The sequence below is a fragment of the Grammomys surdaster genome, unplaced genomic scaffold, assembly GCF_004785775.1.
Source record: "Grammomys surdaster isolate TR1022 unplaced genomic scaffold, NIH_TR_1.0 126298, whole genome shotgun sequence".
Taxonomy (NCBI): Eukaryota; Metazoa; Chordata; class Mammalia; order Rodentia; family Muridae; genus Grammomys; species Grammomys surdaster.
In genome coordinates this window covers 2,832,239-2,848,221 of record NW_021621098.1, presented here as the reverse complement: position 1 = coordinate 2,848,221, position 15,983 = coordinate 2,832,239, and the positions used below count along the sequence as shown (strand labels likewise).

At 40.1% G+C, this 15,983-nt stretch overlaps 1 protein-coding gene and 1 pseudogene across 1 annotated transcript in view; one reads left to right on the top strand and one right to left on the bottom strand.

Moving 5' to 3' along the window:
• The window catches only part of Chst9 (carbohydrate sulfotransferase 9), a 263,667-nt gene that overhangs the window by 137,929 nt on the left and 109,755 nt on the right, over positions 1-15,983 (bottom strand). The window lies entirely within an intron of this gene.
• LOC114614058 lies at positions 5,714-7,486 on the top strand (annotated as a pseudogene).

Below are 15,983 nucleotides of genomic sequence, written 5' to 3'. Positions count from 1 at the left end.
CTTTATCCAACTGATTCTTCAAGTCCCTAATGTCTTTAAAACACTAAAATATAAGTCTATCCTCCTCCAGATGCATGTATTGGAGAATCCCTTTAATTGGCACTCTGATTAATCATTTTCATTTGGGCTATTTCCAGAAGACTTGTGGGTTGCAATTTATTTCAATGATTCAAACAGATAAATAGCATGAACAGACCATTTAAAGGCCTCATTTATTACCAAGTGAGGCATATGTTTCCTTTTGCAAGTTTTCTACAGGACAAGCTACCTGTAGTATTTGGTTATACATTTAGGATTGCTAGGTGCCTCATATGTTTTCATAAGCTTTAAAATATTTTATGGAAAGCTTAACTTAGCAAAGTGTTTGTAGAATAGCAATGCTCTGGAGAATCTTTAACTTCTATTAGAATGAACTTTTGTAAAACTCAAGTTGAAAGTGATCGTGTCTAAGGCAGTCATAGCATCCTCAGTGGTCCATGTCTTCCATCCTTTGACACGCCAGTTCCTTTTAAATCTCTCTGACTGCTGACTTAGACAGGGTTGTATAAACAAGGTTTTGTGGAAATGGTGGAGAGTGACCTCCAAGGTTGGGCATAAAACACGAAGGAGTTTCTGTCTCTCTGTCTCTTGAAACTCTTCCCATTGGGGAAGACAGATAATGTATATGATGATATCTATGCAGTCCATGGAAAGGTCCGCATGACATTGAACTGAGGCCTCCTGTCAATATCCAGTGAACTCACATCAGCGACCATCAGCCTCCGAGAGGCATAAACACATCTAGTCACTAGCCATAGACAGGAACTTAGATGACTTTGATTCATGCAAATTCATGGGCCCATGGTGTTAGACTTTGAATGAGTAATGTTTCTAATGAGTTTCTATATTTGAATAGTTCTCCAGTGGATGGTGCTTTCTGGGAAGGTTATTGAACGTTTAGGGAATGAAGCTTTGTTCAAAGAATGATTGTCAGTGGGAGGTATGGAGGGTGGAGATGGGGTTGAATCTTTCTGGCCTCACTTCCTGTTCTCCCCCTCTGAAATGTGATGGAGTAGGTTCATGCCCTTTCTGCCATACCTTCTCCATCATGATGGACCATGGCTTCTCTGGAACAGTCAACTAAAATAAAGACTTTTTCCCTTAAACTGGTTTATGTCACAGTATTCTATCCTAGAAAAAGAAACACATTTGTAGACAGAACTAGCCATTCACAAGATTCCCACAGATACCTGGAAAATAGTAAAAGTTTATTATTGTTTTGACTGGGAAAATTGTTATAAATATGCTCAAAGCTCGTGTCAGTTTACTATATGAGGTAATACAACTGCAGCGATGCTAGAAGTGGGCAGCTCCTAGGCTTTTTTAAAGTGAGGAACCAGAACTGCATCTTTTCAATGCTGTGGAAATGAAGTGAGCCCATGTAAGTGGACGAAATTCCCATGAGATATTGGGACCCAGTGTTTCAGAAGGGAGTATAGAAGACACAGTTGAAGGTTTTACTGAAAAACAATTTTTGCTCCTAGGTTATATGAAAAAGCTTTGTAAGTAGAGATGCCTGTATAAATATTACTTAATGAGTCTCTCCTGCTAGCAGTTCTATCACAGGGAACAACAGTTAGATCTGTACTTTTAGTTGTATACACACTAAACTTTAAATTACAAAGATAAAGTACATAAGACAAATTACATTGACCAAGGGACGTTAGCCTGTGTTCTTGCAGAAGACAACCCGCTGTCTTTTCAGTCTCTTTATCTTTCTCTATTTGGATGATGTAATCTTGTACTCTCTCAACTTTGGTTTCCAGAGCAAGAAACTAGACTGCAACCAACATCTTATGATCCAATTTCTACCTAGGTTTCAAGTCTAGTGGAAACCCCAGGCTGTGGCTTCTGTTGCAGCATGTTTCATGTCCACCACAGGTAATTATCCTATTCTCCGAAGCCGTTGCACCTGGGGGCTCCTACTCAGACATCTGAACACAAATCTTTCTCTATCCTCCTCTCTCACTGCCGTCACTGGAGTCATGAACTTGACCTACTTTCCTGAGATAACCTCATGGATATGAAGGGATTCTAACTGACTTCACTATCTTCTCTGCTGTTATTCCTCTCTGCTGAGGATTAAAGTCCATGTCCTTTAATAACATTTGTGACTAGATGATTTTGCCACCACTTGCTTCCTTCATCTATCCATTAAGTACCATTCATAATACTCATTTTGTGAGATGTTATGACTCCCCCAAATGCTTCCTGGAGTGCCCTGCCTTATAATTCCTGCCTTTCAGATTCTAAAGGATGAATTCTTATTGACCTCTTAGAGCAGAGTGCATGTAACAGTTCGATGAAGCCTCTTCCTCTTGGGGTACCTTCCTGTGCTCCTCTAGTTGCTTGTTTGTATTACAAACTCTAAGTCTAGTGCCTGGCTGATGCTTAGATTCAGCGAGTCCTAGTTTTACCTCCTGATGTCTCCTGCTATGCCTTGAAGACCATTACCTGAGATGGCACTGGCATACAGGGAGCCCCTTAAGATGCCCGTCCACCCCAAAACACTAGAGAACATGAAGCTGATTTTAGTATTGGTCAGATTTAGTGAACGCACAATCAGAATATAGCTCTTAGCAGGTATTTAAATTACTACTGACAACCTAGAAAACTATTATATTAGAAAAGTGGGTGATAAAGTAACAGAGAGGCTTTCAGAATAATGAGCAGGCATTCTGTCCTACTTACGCTTTATTTTATAACATTCTAGTTTAAAAGCAGCAAACTATGCTTTGCATCTTATTTCTGTGTAAACCAAGATTCAGTTTTCCACCTGCGAGAAATAAAAATGGATCATCATCTCATAAAAATTGAATTTTCAGGGTAAAAGTTTTCTCTTATATGAGAAAATGTACTTAATTGAACACTAAAATTTCACATTTTATGACTATTTATGTACACTGATCTTTGATGTCATTCGAAGCTTTTGCATTTGTCTTGTTACACAGAGAAACATCAAATACATGTCAATTTACAGTATATATTCCATGGCTTGTGTATAGAAGTCTCTTAATCACAGTTGACAATTTGTGATATGTCAGAGCCGCAGACAAGTACTGGCATGCACAGAATGTGTCACCAATAATGAACAGGTCACCTCAGTGACTGCTATCACTCCTAAGGAAAAGAAAGTTATTTGATGGCATTTTTTGATGATACAATTTCACACATAAGCACACATATGTTGACTGCAGATGCATGCATATAGGGCGGGAGTGTTCTCATATATGTAGTAATATCATGATCAAATGTACTCTCTGTCTAAAATGTGTTTTTTCTCTTACCTGTTTCCTTCTTTGTACAATAAAGTCTGTCATGGAATCTGATCAACCTTCCTTCACTGCACTACCAATTTCTCAGTAGCCAGTTCTGAGTTTGCGTTTACTCTAAGGCATTTTATCTGCCCTGCTCTGAGAGGTATTATTAATCACATCTTGTTGCTAGGATACCTGAGAATGTTCATTTATGTCTGAAGTTTCTTTGGCAAAATGCACTATAAGGAAGGCATAAACTCACGACAAGAAAAATTACTTATGTGCATGCTACTTGTTTTAAGAAAGGTGTGTGTGTGTGTGTGTGTGTGTGTGTGTATTTGTGTCTTTTAGGGGGTTATAACCACAAGATAATAAAATGCTAATTCTTTTGACCTTAAAATGGCAATTATGTTTCACAGACTAAAATGGAAACTGGCAATATTTTTGTAGAATCTGTTGTCCATATGTACTTCTGAGCTTAGACAAAGTCAAAGGAAGTAGTAATCCCATTTATCTGACAGAAATTTGAGGAGGGAGAGGGTCTGAGATGTACTTATTTCAAATGCTTTGACTAATGGCCAACGTGACTTGGTTAAAGTGCTAGTTGATTTATAAGAACCAAATGCAGAACCCCACTCACTGCTACTGTCTTAACGATTGTACTGCTGTATCTACAAGAAAACTCATCTTCAGAATATGTATTTGGGTAATCAAAGTTAAAAACAATTCCATCATTATTTTAAAGTAATTTCAAAATTTTGGGGTGGTGAATGTCAGTGTGTGAAGATTTGCTAAGCTCAACATCTTGTTTCTTCCCACAGGAACAGCGCAGCTTAGCAGAGGGAATGTGGACTCTGATGTTATATGACTGATTTCCACTGTAACCATCCTTCCCTGGAATTCTGAAGCCCTAGGAAGAAAGTGCAGTATGTCTTCTCACATGTCTCTTTTCATGCTCTTTCCCTCTCATGGGTGTGAGAGATACATTTCTGGAAAACATTTATTTACTATTTAATTATCAGTGAGTTTTATCATTCTGATTTTTTGACTGAAAGGAGGGGGCAGGGCTAGAATTCTTGCTTAGCAAGCATGAAGCTCGGGTGGGTGGGGTTTATCCTCAACAATGCACAAACTGGGCAGAGTGGCACATGTGTAATCCTAGAACTTGGGAAATAAGGCAGAGAAATTTTAAGTTCAAGTCTATCTTGGCTACATAAAAAGTTTGATAGAACAGCCTAGGATATATGAGACCCTGTTTCAAGAACAATAAAACAAACCCACAATATCCACAAAGCAATTGAACTTTGCTTCAGTCCTGTTTCTCAGGGATCTCAGGAAAGGATTTTTATTATAGTCATGTTAAGAATAGCAGTTAATGTTTTGAACCAGCTACAGTGTGCCTATCCTTGCTGTCAGTATATTATATGGATTCTCTCATTTTATCCTCAGAGCATCATAGGGCTTTCAGATACTGTAATTGTTTTCAGTATAAAAACAAACCTGAGTCATGAAGAGTTTTAACTTGGCCAAGGCACCATACTACTAAAATCACACATAAATAAGAGGGGGACAAAATATAGGTGGGGTGAAGAAGCCTGAGGAGGTAAGGGTTGGAATATTCTCAACCCACAGAAAACCAGTTCTGAGAGTTGGCTGAATAAGTCCTTTTTTCTTTTCTTTTTTAAATCTCAGCAAATTATTAGCAATTTACTGTTCTCTGAATGAAACAGCTGCTTGTTTTATTGTCCCATAGCTAAGCACAATGCTTCAGTAGTACAATTTTATAAATGACCATTAGATTCAGGAGTGATGTAGTGTCTATTGAGTACCTACAATGAAGTAGGTAGGTGTTTTATTGACATTTATATATATTTAATGAAATTATCCCAATAACTTCTTGGGTAGAGTATTATCTTTTTCTAGTGTTGAAAATAGATTCTGAATCTTTTTGTAACATGTTCAAGTTAGTGGATGGTGGTGTTGAAATATGAGCCCAGTGATTTTTCTTCCTTGCATGAATTTACTGTTTGTGGTAATTAAAAAACAATCTTTTAGAGCAGTGAAGTGACCCTATAGCTCTACCACCTACTCATCATTAGGTATTGCGTATATCACTTAATTACTCTAGGCTAGACTACGTCCCTCTAGAAATTGGGATAATGTGAGTACCTACTTCACTGGGTTATTGTAAGGATTAAGTCCTAAGTGTATCATATAGCAAAGTTTGTGATACTCTTCCCATACCTGGAGAATAGTATATCTGTAGAGTTCTTCTACACAGGCTTTCCTTGGCAGGGACTGTCTAGTAACAGATGATTCTCAACACAATCAAAGTTCATAGCGGCATCTGTTACAAATATGAAATTTGGTCTTTGAAATCTGTATCTCACAGTTTTTTTCCTGGGCCAGTGGGGAAGATGGCTACGCTGCAGGAGAGTGAAGTCAATGTGGATGGCGAGCCGAAACTAAGCAAGAATGAGCTGAAGAGGCATCTGAAAGCTGAGAAGAAACTGGCAGAGAAATAGGCCAAGCAGAAAGAGCTCAGCGAGAAACAGCTAAACCAGTCTGCTTCTGCCACCAACCACACTGCTGACAATGGTGTGGGTGCTGAGGAGGAGACGCTGGACCCAAATCAATACTACAAGATCTGAAGTCAAGCAGTCCAGCAGCTGAAGGTCAGTAGGGAGGACCCGTACCCACACAAGATCAACGTGGACATCTCTCTCACTCAGTTCATCCAAGACTACAGTCACCTGCAGCCTGGGGACAACCTGACTGATGTCACCCTAAAAGTGGCAGGTCGCATCCATGCCAAGAGAGCCTCTGGGGGAAAGCTCATCTTCTATGACCTTCGAGGAGAGGGAGTCAAGTAACAAGTCATGGCCAACTCCAGGAATTATAAATCAGAGGAGGAATTTGTTCATATCAATAACAAGCTGCGCCGGGGAGACATAATTGGAGTGGAGGGGAATCCTGGGAAAACCAAGAAGGGTGAGCTGAGCATCATCCCCCAGGAGATGACACTCCTGTCCCCCTGCCTGCACATGCTGCCTCACCTTCACTTCAGCCTCAAAGACAAGGAAACAAGGTATCATCAGAGATACTTGGACTTGATCCTGAACTACTGTGTGAGGCAGAAATTTATCGTCCGTTCTAAGATCATCACATACATAAGAAGTTTCTTGGATGAGCTGGGATTTCTAGAGATCGAAACTCCCATGATGAGCATCATTCCTGGGGGAGCTGTGGCCAAGCCTTTCATCACCTATCACAATGAGCTGGACATGAACTTATTTATGAGAATTGCTCCAGAACTCTACCATAAGATGCTGGTGGTTGGTGGCATTGACCGGGTTTATGAAATTGGGCGCCAGTTCCAGAACGAAGGGATTGATTTGACTCACAATCCTGAGTGCACCACTTGTGAGTTCTACATGGCCTATGCAGACTACCATGACCTCAAGGAAATCACAGAGAAGATGCTGTCAGGGATGGTGAAAAGCATTACAGGCAGTTACAAGATCACCTACCACCCAGATGGGCCAGAAGGCCAAGCCTACGAGATTGACTTCACCCCACCCTTCCGAAGAATCAGCAGGGTGGAAGAGCTTGAGAAAGCCCTAGGTGTGAAGCTGACAGAAACCAGTCTCTTTGAAACTGAGGAAACTAGAAAAATTCTTGATTATATTTGTGTTGCAAAAGCTGTTGAATGCCCCCCACCTCGGACCACAGCCAGGCTCCTTGATAAGCTTGTTGGAGAGTTCCTCGAGGTGACGTGCATCAGCCCTACATTCATCTGTGATCACTCACAGATCATGAGTCCTCTGGCCAAGTGGCACCGCTCCAAATCGGGTCTAACTGAGCGCTTTGAGCTGTTTGTCATGAAGAAGGAAATATGCAATGCCTACACTGAGCTGAATGACCCTGTGCGGCAGTGGCAGCTGTTTGAAGAACAGGCCAAGGCCAAGGCTGTTGGTGATGATGAGGCCATGTTCTGTACTGCCCTGGAATACTGGCTACTCCCAACAGCTGGCTGGGGCATGGGTATCGATCTAGTCACCATGTTTCTCACAGATTCCAACAATATCAAGGAAGTACTTCTCTTTTCTGCCATGAAGCCTGAAGACAAGAAGGAAACTGCAACAGCCACTGAAACCTCAGAAAGCACAGAGGCCAGCCCCTCTGTCTAGAGGACTCATGCAGCTATGGCATCTGCATTGCAGCATATCTGGTCTGAGGGAGCGATTACTGTGTCGCCGTCCATCTATCCACTGCAGTCCAACCACAAGAGAGAAGAATTAAAGAATTTCTTTTTATTCCTTGTTACCAAATAAACCATTTCTCTCTTAAAAAAAAGAAATCTGTATCTCTTGATTTCTTTGTGCTTCTCAGACAAAGAAGCTTTTAGTTTTAGTCAATTCCTTTTATTTCTTCATGTTCTACCTTCTAAGTACCAGTTGGCTTATTGAAATACTTTCAACTGTCTAACTGTTCTGAGTTATGTTGAGTATGGTGGTTCATGCCACTTGGGTGGCTGAGCAGGAAGTTTGAGGCCAGCTACAAAAGACCAGCAAAGACTCCGTGGCTATGAGTGCCTTAATTTCCATCCCCCAAATCCATGTAAAGGTGGCCAGAGAGAGCCAACTTCACAAAGCCATCCTCTGACTTCCATTTGTACACTGTGCCCTATACTCACATTCAACATAATAATAAGAAATAGAAATAAGAAAAATCAGACACCAGTTATGAGCTACTTTAAGATCCAGGATTTATATTTTAAGTTTTTTTTTGAGGAGGCAAATTGCTTTTTTATTTTGTTTTTTAAACATTTTAGCTTAACATATTTTTTTCATTCTATGTATTCATTATACATGGTACTATGTTAACATGACCATTTTCAGATAAGCATATACTGTTTGTTGTGAATATTTGCATTCCCCAGATAGTCTCCTTGTCAGAGTCTATTTTGTTTGACTTTTTGTTTACTTTATAGACAGAGTCTCACTTTGTAGCTCAAGATAACCTGGGAATCACAGTGTCATCCAGGCTAGCTTCAAACTGAGCAGTCTTTCTGCTTGAACCTCTCAGGTGTCCTGAGGCTGTGATGTAAGTAGATACTCCAGACAAGCATGTTCATCATGTGAGTCTCCATAGTAAGTCTCATTTGGAGTGAATAGCTGGTATAGTACACCATGGTGTAGAAGCAAAAGGAGATCTTCTCTGAGGAACTCAACCCTCATACTAGTCTCAGCAAATGGTTGGATCTTGTAACTATAGTAGGCTTTCTTTGGGTTCAACAGTATTCATTCAGATAGCTATTAATCTCAAAGGAAATTGTTCTCACAAGGATATGAAAGTCTTTTAAGTAATAGATTGGAATGGTGGGAACAGAGAGGCTTAATTGGGCCAATTTAAATACAGTTGGTCCAAAAGTATTTAGGTAATTTTAGCAATTGCATAGCTTCTGTTAGGCGAATAGCACCAAAAGGCCATGGGCTTTGTTTCAGTATTTATGACTGAATTCATGTTGCTGTTGCGATGGCTCCAGCTTCAGCACACACTGATCCTGAGTCTCTGGATGGTGGCAGATCTTCACTGCCCCCCTGCAGCTCTGGATAAACGCCACTTGTTCTGCTGTCTGCTTATTTGCTTAGTTGATATGTTGCTAGGATGCTTCAGCAAAGAGAGCCATTATGGGCACAGTGAATGCTGAGAGTTCCAGACAGTGTATACTGAGATACAAAAACTGGCTCTTCAGAAACATATCGATACAGATAGATCTGGGCCTCTGAGGCTGACCATCTGCCTTGGCAGAAAAGATGCTCCATCTGCACTCCCCAGCCCCGGGGTCTGCCATCCGTTATAGCGTGGAGAAAAAAATGAAATACTTGAAAAATTTTCCTGGGCTGACTCCTCTGTCAGGAAATGGCAAAATTCTGTATGAGGAACATTTGTTTCAGGTTGTCTTGGAGATCCTCAAGTGTAGAATTTCTTCCCACTTAGATCCATCTGACAAGCACATAATTAATGTGACAAGCTACAGTCCCTTTCAGATTCCCCAGCACTGGCCTGGGTGAGGTAAATCCTCGACTAATGCTTTTCCTATTCAGAATCTCATTCTGAGCTAGTCATTTCTTGGCAGAGGAGATTTTTGGAAGACCTTTAGATGTTGAAGTCAGACTGGCAAAAGCAAACAGCCAGCAACTGCCAGGTCTTAAATAACACTGCAAAACGGGAACATGGGCTCTAATAACACAAGCTTCAGCCTCCAGCTAAAGCAGAGATCGTGTTTGTACCTCTTCTCTGCAATAAACATGTTTCGACTAAATGACTCATGAATAGTCAGTTTTACAGAACAAGGTAGTCTAAATGTCTTTGATGTATTCATTATATAAAAGACACAAGAAAGAATTGTTTTGTAAAATAAAGATAGTTTATAGCAATACATTTATTTTTTCTTTAGTTACAATAAAAAGGCTATACATGAAGGGGTAGAGTTGAGTTCTCTTTCTTTCTAGTCTATCCATCTACCTAGTACTATATTAAATAATAGACTTTGGCAGAAGTTACTCTTTGCTGATATCTTAGTCCTTGAGGGATGAGACCTTAAGGACTAGATAACCTTTTCCCTTAATCTTTAAATGCTTTATCTGGGAGAAGTAGAACATACTATAAGGAATTGGGCTGTTTGGGGACTATGACAGGACTCAAGTTAGATATAAGGAATTGGGCTGTCTGGGGACTATGACAGGACTCAAGTTAGATATACATGGCTTACATGTCATGGGAGCTCCTACACAGCACATGGCTAATGACACAGTATTCCCGCCATTCAAGTCAGGTCCAAAATGTACAAATCAAGAAAGGATTTGGTGTTTTTGATGTGTTACTCAAATGTGTGAAAACCTAGCTTTGCACCTGGGCACTATTGGGAGGAGGTAGAAACTTATCAAACGGAAAGCTTACTGGGGAGGATTTAGGCCATCACAGATATACCTTTGAAGGAGACAGTGTGGCACTGAATTATCAGAAGATGGTGCACTTAAATCCCTATCTCCTCTAAGGTGGTTTGCTAAATTATGCCTATAACTATGTCCAGTGTTTTAGCATCTAAACATGTCTTTTGAACTTAAAGGAATAAAGCTTGTAACTACTGGGAGTGAAATGAAAAGGCTACCTACATAGATTAGCATATTTTCATTTTTGAAAGTGTTAAATGGTATGGGGAGATAGTAAAATTCTCAGTCCATAAGCATGAGAACTTGAGTTTGGGTCACCAGTACCCACATAAAAATTCACATGCAGTGGGTCATGTCTGTCATGCCAGAGTTGGAAAAACAGGCAGGAAGTTTCGCTGGGGGTTGCTGGCCAGCCAATCTAGTTGAATGAATGAAGTTCTGGGTTCAGTGAAAGATACTGTCTAAAAACCTGAGGAGAGGTCACTGAATAAGACACCTATCATCCACCTCTGTTCTACATGTTTGTGTATACACACATGTACACAGTCAGCATCATGATAGTACCTGTGTCTAGGTTGACAGGCAGAACTAGAGTTGTGCAAGGACTTTAGTCCTTTAGAACTTATAAACCATGAACTGAAGTCTACATTTGAGACAAGAGCATTGAAGTGCTCAGCTAAGCATCAAAAGCATTTACCACTGACAGTTAGTGTTAACGGTACTGCAAAGACCTAATAGCAAACGTTAGCAACTAATTAAAATTAAACTAATTTTCCCTGGGTTAGCTTACTATTAAGAGATGAATTATTGGAATCTATATTAAATTAAGTTTTTCTATTAGTTAGGGTTAATTTTATGTATGAGACAACAAAGTAGATCATGTCATCAGTTCAGGTAATGATGCAAAGTCAGAAGATAAGCTTCAAGTGTGCCTTTGCTCACTCAATGTAGTCATTTGTCTGGCTAACAGATACACACTCCTATCCAGCTTTTCGTTTGTGGGGAGCGAGGACATTTGCTTGCTTTTACTCCCTTCCTCGTAATTGTCATTTTATTAGCTTGTGGACAAATCTGGTAGAAGTGACCTTTGGTTTAGTCTTTGAGATGTCAACACAGTTTTTATGCTCATCAGCTCCGGAATTTTTTCTTTGTCTTAACATAATCTTTATTACACTAATTTTTTTTCCTCCACATTGAACCACATCAAAGGTTTGGGCCTCAGCCTTGCAAGTAAGCTCGTGTTTCACAGACTGAACAAAGAAAATAAGGAAAGAGGGATTAGATGGGTGGTATTGAGTTATCACTTTCAGGAACTGTGGTATACTTACAATCTTGTTAAAAAAAATCTCTTTTCTACAAACCAAAGCAACTACTGGAGCATACTAGAAAAACTGTTAATTGTTTAGTATATTTGATATACAGATGGGTCTGATAGTACTTTGCCACACGGAAGAGAGCAGAAAAGCAAATGCTGACTGCACAGAAAACAGACCCGTATTTTGCTTCTGCAATGCAGTAGTGAGGTGTCAACTAGGAACCCACAGTCAGGGGCTAGAAAGGCTGCAGGGAAAGCTCATTTCTCTGGGCTGGTGTGCACTCCCAATGTTGATTATGTAGGGCGTTCTCAAAGAAAAGAGACCCAGAGACAGACAACAGGAGAGAGGAGAAAACGTCTGATTGAATGCTCAAGGCAACAAGCTCTGTGTCTTGGTAAAAATCTTTCCCTGGTGTTCAGTGCAAGGGGCTAGTTTTGCCAGGACACAACACACTGGAAAGGCAGCAAGTACTCTGAACACAGTAGATGGGTACAGCTTGACACTGGAAGACCAGTGGGACATGGAAAGGACATTGACTTTCTAGTTTCACATGCTTTGACAGACATTGTTGGGTGCTTACACAATCACTTCATTTGTTTTTGTGCTGGTCCCCAACGTGCTTCTTGCAAATAAACACAACACATAGAAACTGTTCATCTGGGTTGCCTCTTCTTGATGTAGATGGCATTTGATATTTCTGGCCAATGTCATGGTAGGGGAATTTTTCTGAAGAACTTTACTCACAGATGAACTTTGTCAAGAGAATGATACAGGTAGGAGCAAGTATGCCCCCTATCTGTTGCCAAAACTGGCAACTGAGTGTGTTGTCTGGTACATCAAACGAAAATCAGCTTCCTTCCAGACTGACCCCAGTGAACAGTGGCATCACCATCCTCTGATTCAACAGGTCATCTGTCTATCTAGTCCATTTTCGAATTTCTTCCAGAGGTTTACTCCATCATTTCTTTTAAGTTAAAGCTTAAAGTTAAAGTTTCTCATAGCTGATAGCATCCTTGAAAGGCCAACTTCAAGGTAGCATTTTTCTGGGCCAAAGAAAGGAGGACTAAGATCTACTGGAAAGTGTATTGCATTTAAGGAATTGTGGAGATGAGTTAACTGTGGAGCTGGGTGTTTCAATCTGGGGGGTCTCTTTTAAATACATCCTATCTTACCTACATTCTATACTGTGAAACCAACATGACAAAATACTTTGGCCAAACTCTGTCTGAATCAGATTTTCTGATGACAGAGTCAGACTCCTTCACTGGTGTGGTGACCCTATGTTCTAAAGAGTATTCAAAGATGCCTGTGCCCAAGCATGTGTACAGATCCAGTTTACAAACATACCCGAGCAGTTCTTTACAATGCTGGGTAGGTGATGATGGCTATCCCAAGAGAAGGCTATACTGCTTCATTTGCATCCAAAGTTGTCAGGACCTGTGTATCACAACACAGCCCCTTCGGCAGTCAGTCCCTAGAAAAATGTTCAGAAAGGATTAGGACTTCACAGAAGACCAATGAATTCTTGCATTAGTCTTAGGGAAAGGACAAGAAAGCATTTTGTCAACTGTTTATAAAGGAGAAAATGGAAACTCAGATGAACTTGTCAAAGATTAACTTAGCTTTGAATAAAAAAATTAAAAGTCACAATGCTTAATATTTAGGCTTCCTGTTTGTGATTTTTTTGTGACATTGGCTTAATTTCTGCACAAAATTGGCTTAACTGTTAGCTACTTAAAAATAGGATGGGAAACTTCAAGCAGTAAATGTTCTTTCTATTCCCCAAATTTGGATATATAGCCCATGTGCCAATAACTGGAATCTCAGAACTGAGGAAGCAGAGACAGGATGATCCCCATCAAGTTTGTGTCCAGCAAGAGCCATACTGTGAAACCTTGTCTCAAAAGTCAAAACAAACAATCAAATAAACAAGACAGTTGAGAGGAATGGGACACTAAGAAATACTTACTTTATGATGTTAAAAATTAAAAACTAAATTATAACAAGATGTAAGTAAATTAGCTATTATTACATTTTTAATTAGGAAAAGGTATTTTATAATCCCCTACTAGTGTAAGCAGGGCATTTCTGAGTTAGATATTATGGGATATACACAATCCTGTAAGTTGTTTGAATAAAATATTCTCTGAAGTTTTATGGAAATGGGTCAATTCTATTCTTTTTCCTTTGTTGTGCAAAATATGTGTTTTTTTCTTCCAAAGAATTATCTAAATTGGCCACATACTTAGCCTCAATCTGCCGGTTTGATTTTAAACCTCCTAATCCACTATTTCTTACAGATTTTTTTGAAAAAGGTTATTTACATTTATCTTTGCTATATCTTTCTGTAATTTCATCATCTTGTTGAATCAACAACATTTCTTAGTTGGAGTGGTGTGGGGAGTGTGGTAAGAAGACTGGAGACTGTGCAGTTGCTGCTGTCTGTCTTTGCTTCAGTGGCAGTGGAGAGAGGAGAGGCCAATCTGAACCATGTACGAACCAAGGGCAGTGCCAAAGTTGCCTAAGACACCTCTGGAGCACAACAGGTGTGTGCAAAGTACTTGGGCCACGGTTAAATCTTCTCTGTAAAGAAAATCAGGAGTGAATATTAACAGGCTGACTCATTGCACTGTTTGACAAGCTCGCAGAAGTTAGACAAAGGGAGTAGATAGGTAGGGAAGACAATGATTTCACAGGCCGAGGCGATGCTATAAAATTCCCATCACTATTTACAAACACTTGTAGAGCACTATGGAGAAAGGGATGAGGGAGACGCTGGGTTAAGGTAGGTTAAGGTAGTGTTTACATGGAGTTAGTATGATAGGATCCATGTTGTGGTGTGTGGCTTCTGACCGAATCTACTCTGATGTGGGCATCTTCATGATTTACATAGGTACTCTGTTCATGTGATTCAGAGAAGCAACCTTATCTTGTGTGTGTACACTGAAAATATGATCCTGGTTTTCAACAAAACCATTCAACTACCTTCAACTTAAGAAAGTCCCTAAGCAAGTTATTAAGGATAAATTTATGCTGGGCAGTGGTGGCACATGCCTTTAATCCCAGCACTTGGGAGGCAGGGGCAGGCGGATTTCTGAGTTCGAGGCCAGCCTGGTCTACAGAGTGAAAGGCTCACCTAAAGAAAATTGCTCTCTCCCTCTCCATCTCCTCCCTCTACCTCCTCCCTTCTGTTCATCTCCCTTTCTCTTTCCTCTTCTCTTCATTCCTCTCTGCCTTCTCCCTTGCTAATTATTTAACAGAATTGCACATGACATCATAGAACCTTTGAAAGAAGTTCAGAGTGTAGCAGTTTGGCTATTCAAACCCCTAGAGATGTGCTACACTTTCCCTTTCTGGCTTGTCTGAAGAGACTTGAACCTAACTCCACTGCCAGGGGCGAGGCTGGCACTCCAGGATGCGTGCTTTACCCTGCGATGCACACAAAATTTGAAATAGATTGCCAGCAGCTCAGGGCAGGAGGGGAAGAGTCTAGACCTGCTGGGCTATTTGTCATCTCAAGCATTTCAGGCTTCACGTGTCACCTCTTTAGCAGGATACACAGGGATATGTGTCCCCTGGCAAAATGCTTAGTTTGAGTGCATACAAATAAGGGATGTGATGTGTAAACTTGAAGGGACAGAAAGAACATTAGCTGCCTGGAGCTTTCCTTCCTATGGATAAATGGTAGAAAATTCTTCCATAAATATCTTAATATTTCATCTTTAAGACTGAATAATATCATAATGATGTTACAATGCATACATAGTGGGTACATTTGTTGGGTATAAGGTAGTTTTCTGTTAGTCTCATTTCCATATATTGGCAGAGGAATGTAGTGGCTTTGGCTTATTTTTCTCTGAGTTCTAAAAAAACCAAGACTTTTCAGATCCCTCACCTCCAATTTGGACCCCTTTTATGGTCATCTTTTATGACCCCTGGTGGAAAAATACATATTAAAAACACCAGTGTTATGAAAAGAAAAGTTTTATATCAAAATAAATACACCCTGTGAATGGTTGCTGCCTTTAACGTGATTGGTAAAGTGATATCTTTATGGAAAATGTCTCATTATTTTTTGATGCCTAAAACCCTAGGATAGTATGGTGGGGAGTAGGTGGGAATAAAGGAAGGGTAGATTTTACATATAATAAATGAGGTCACCTTTAGTTTGCTCATTGGCCTTATATTTGAGAGATATGCTTTCGTTAGTGGTTCTGAAATATGGCAGTCACAAATACTGCCATTTTCAGGGAGGGACTGGGAAAAGTATACATGTAGTGAGCATAACAAGCTTTGGATTCCGCCAATCAGAAGCTCCCTAGTCAGGAAACTGACATAAAACATCAAGTACTATGACTACTCTCATCATTAATATCATGTGCTGGTGGCAAAAGACCATAAGAAATGTCTGT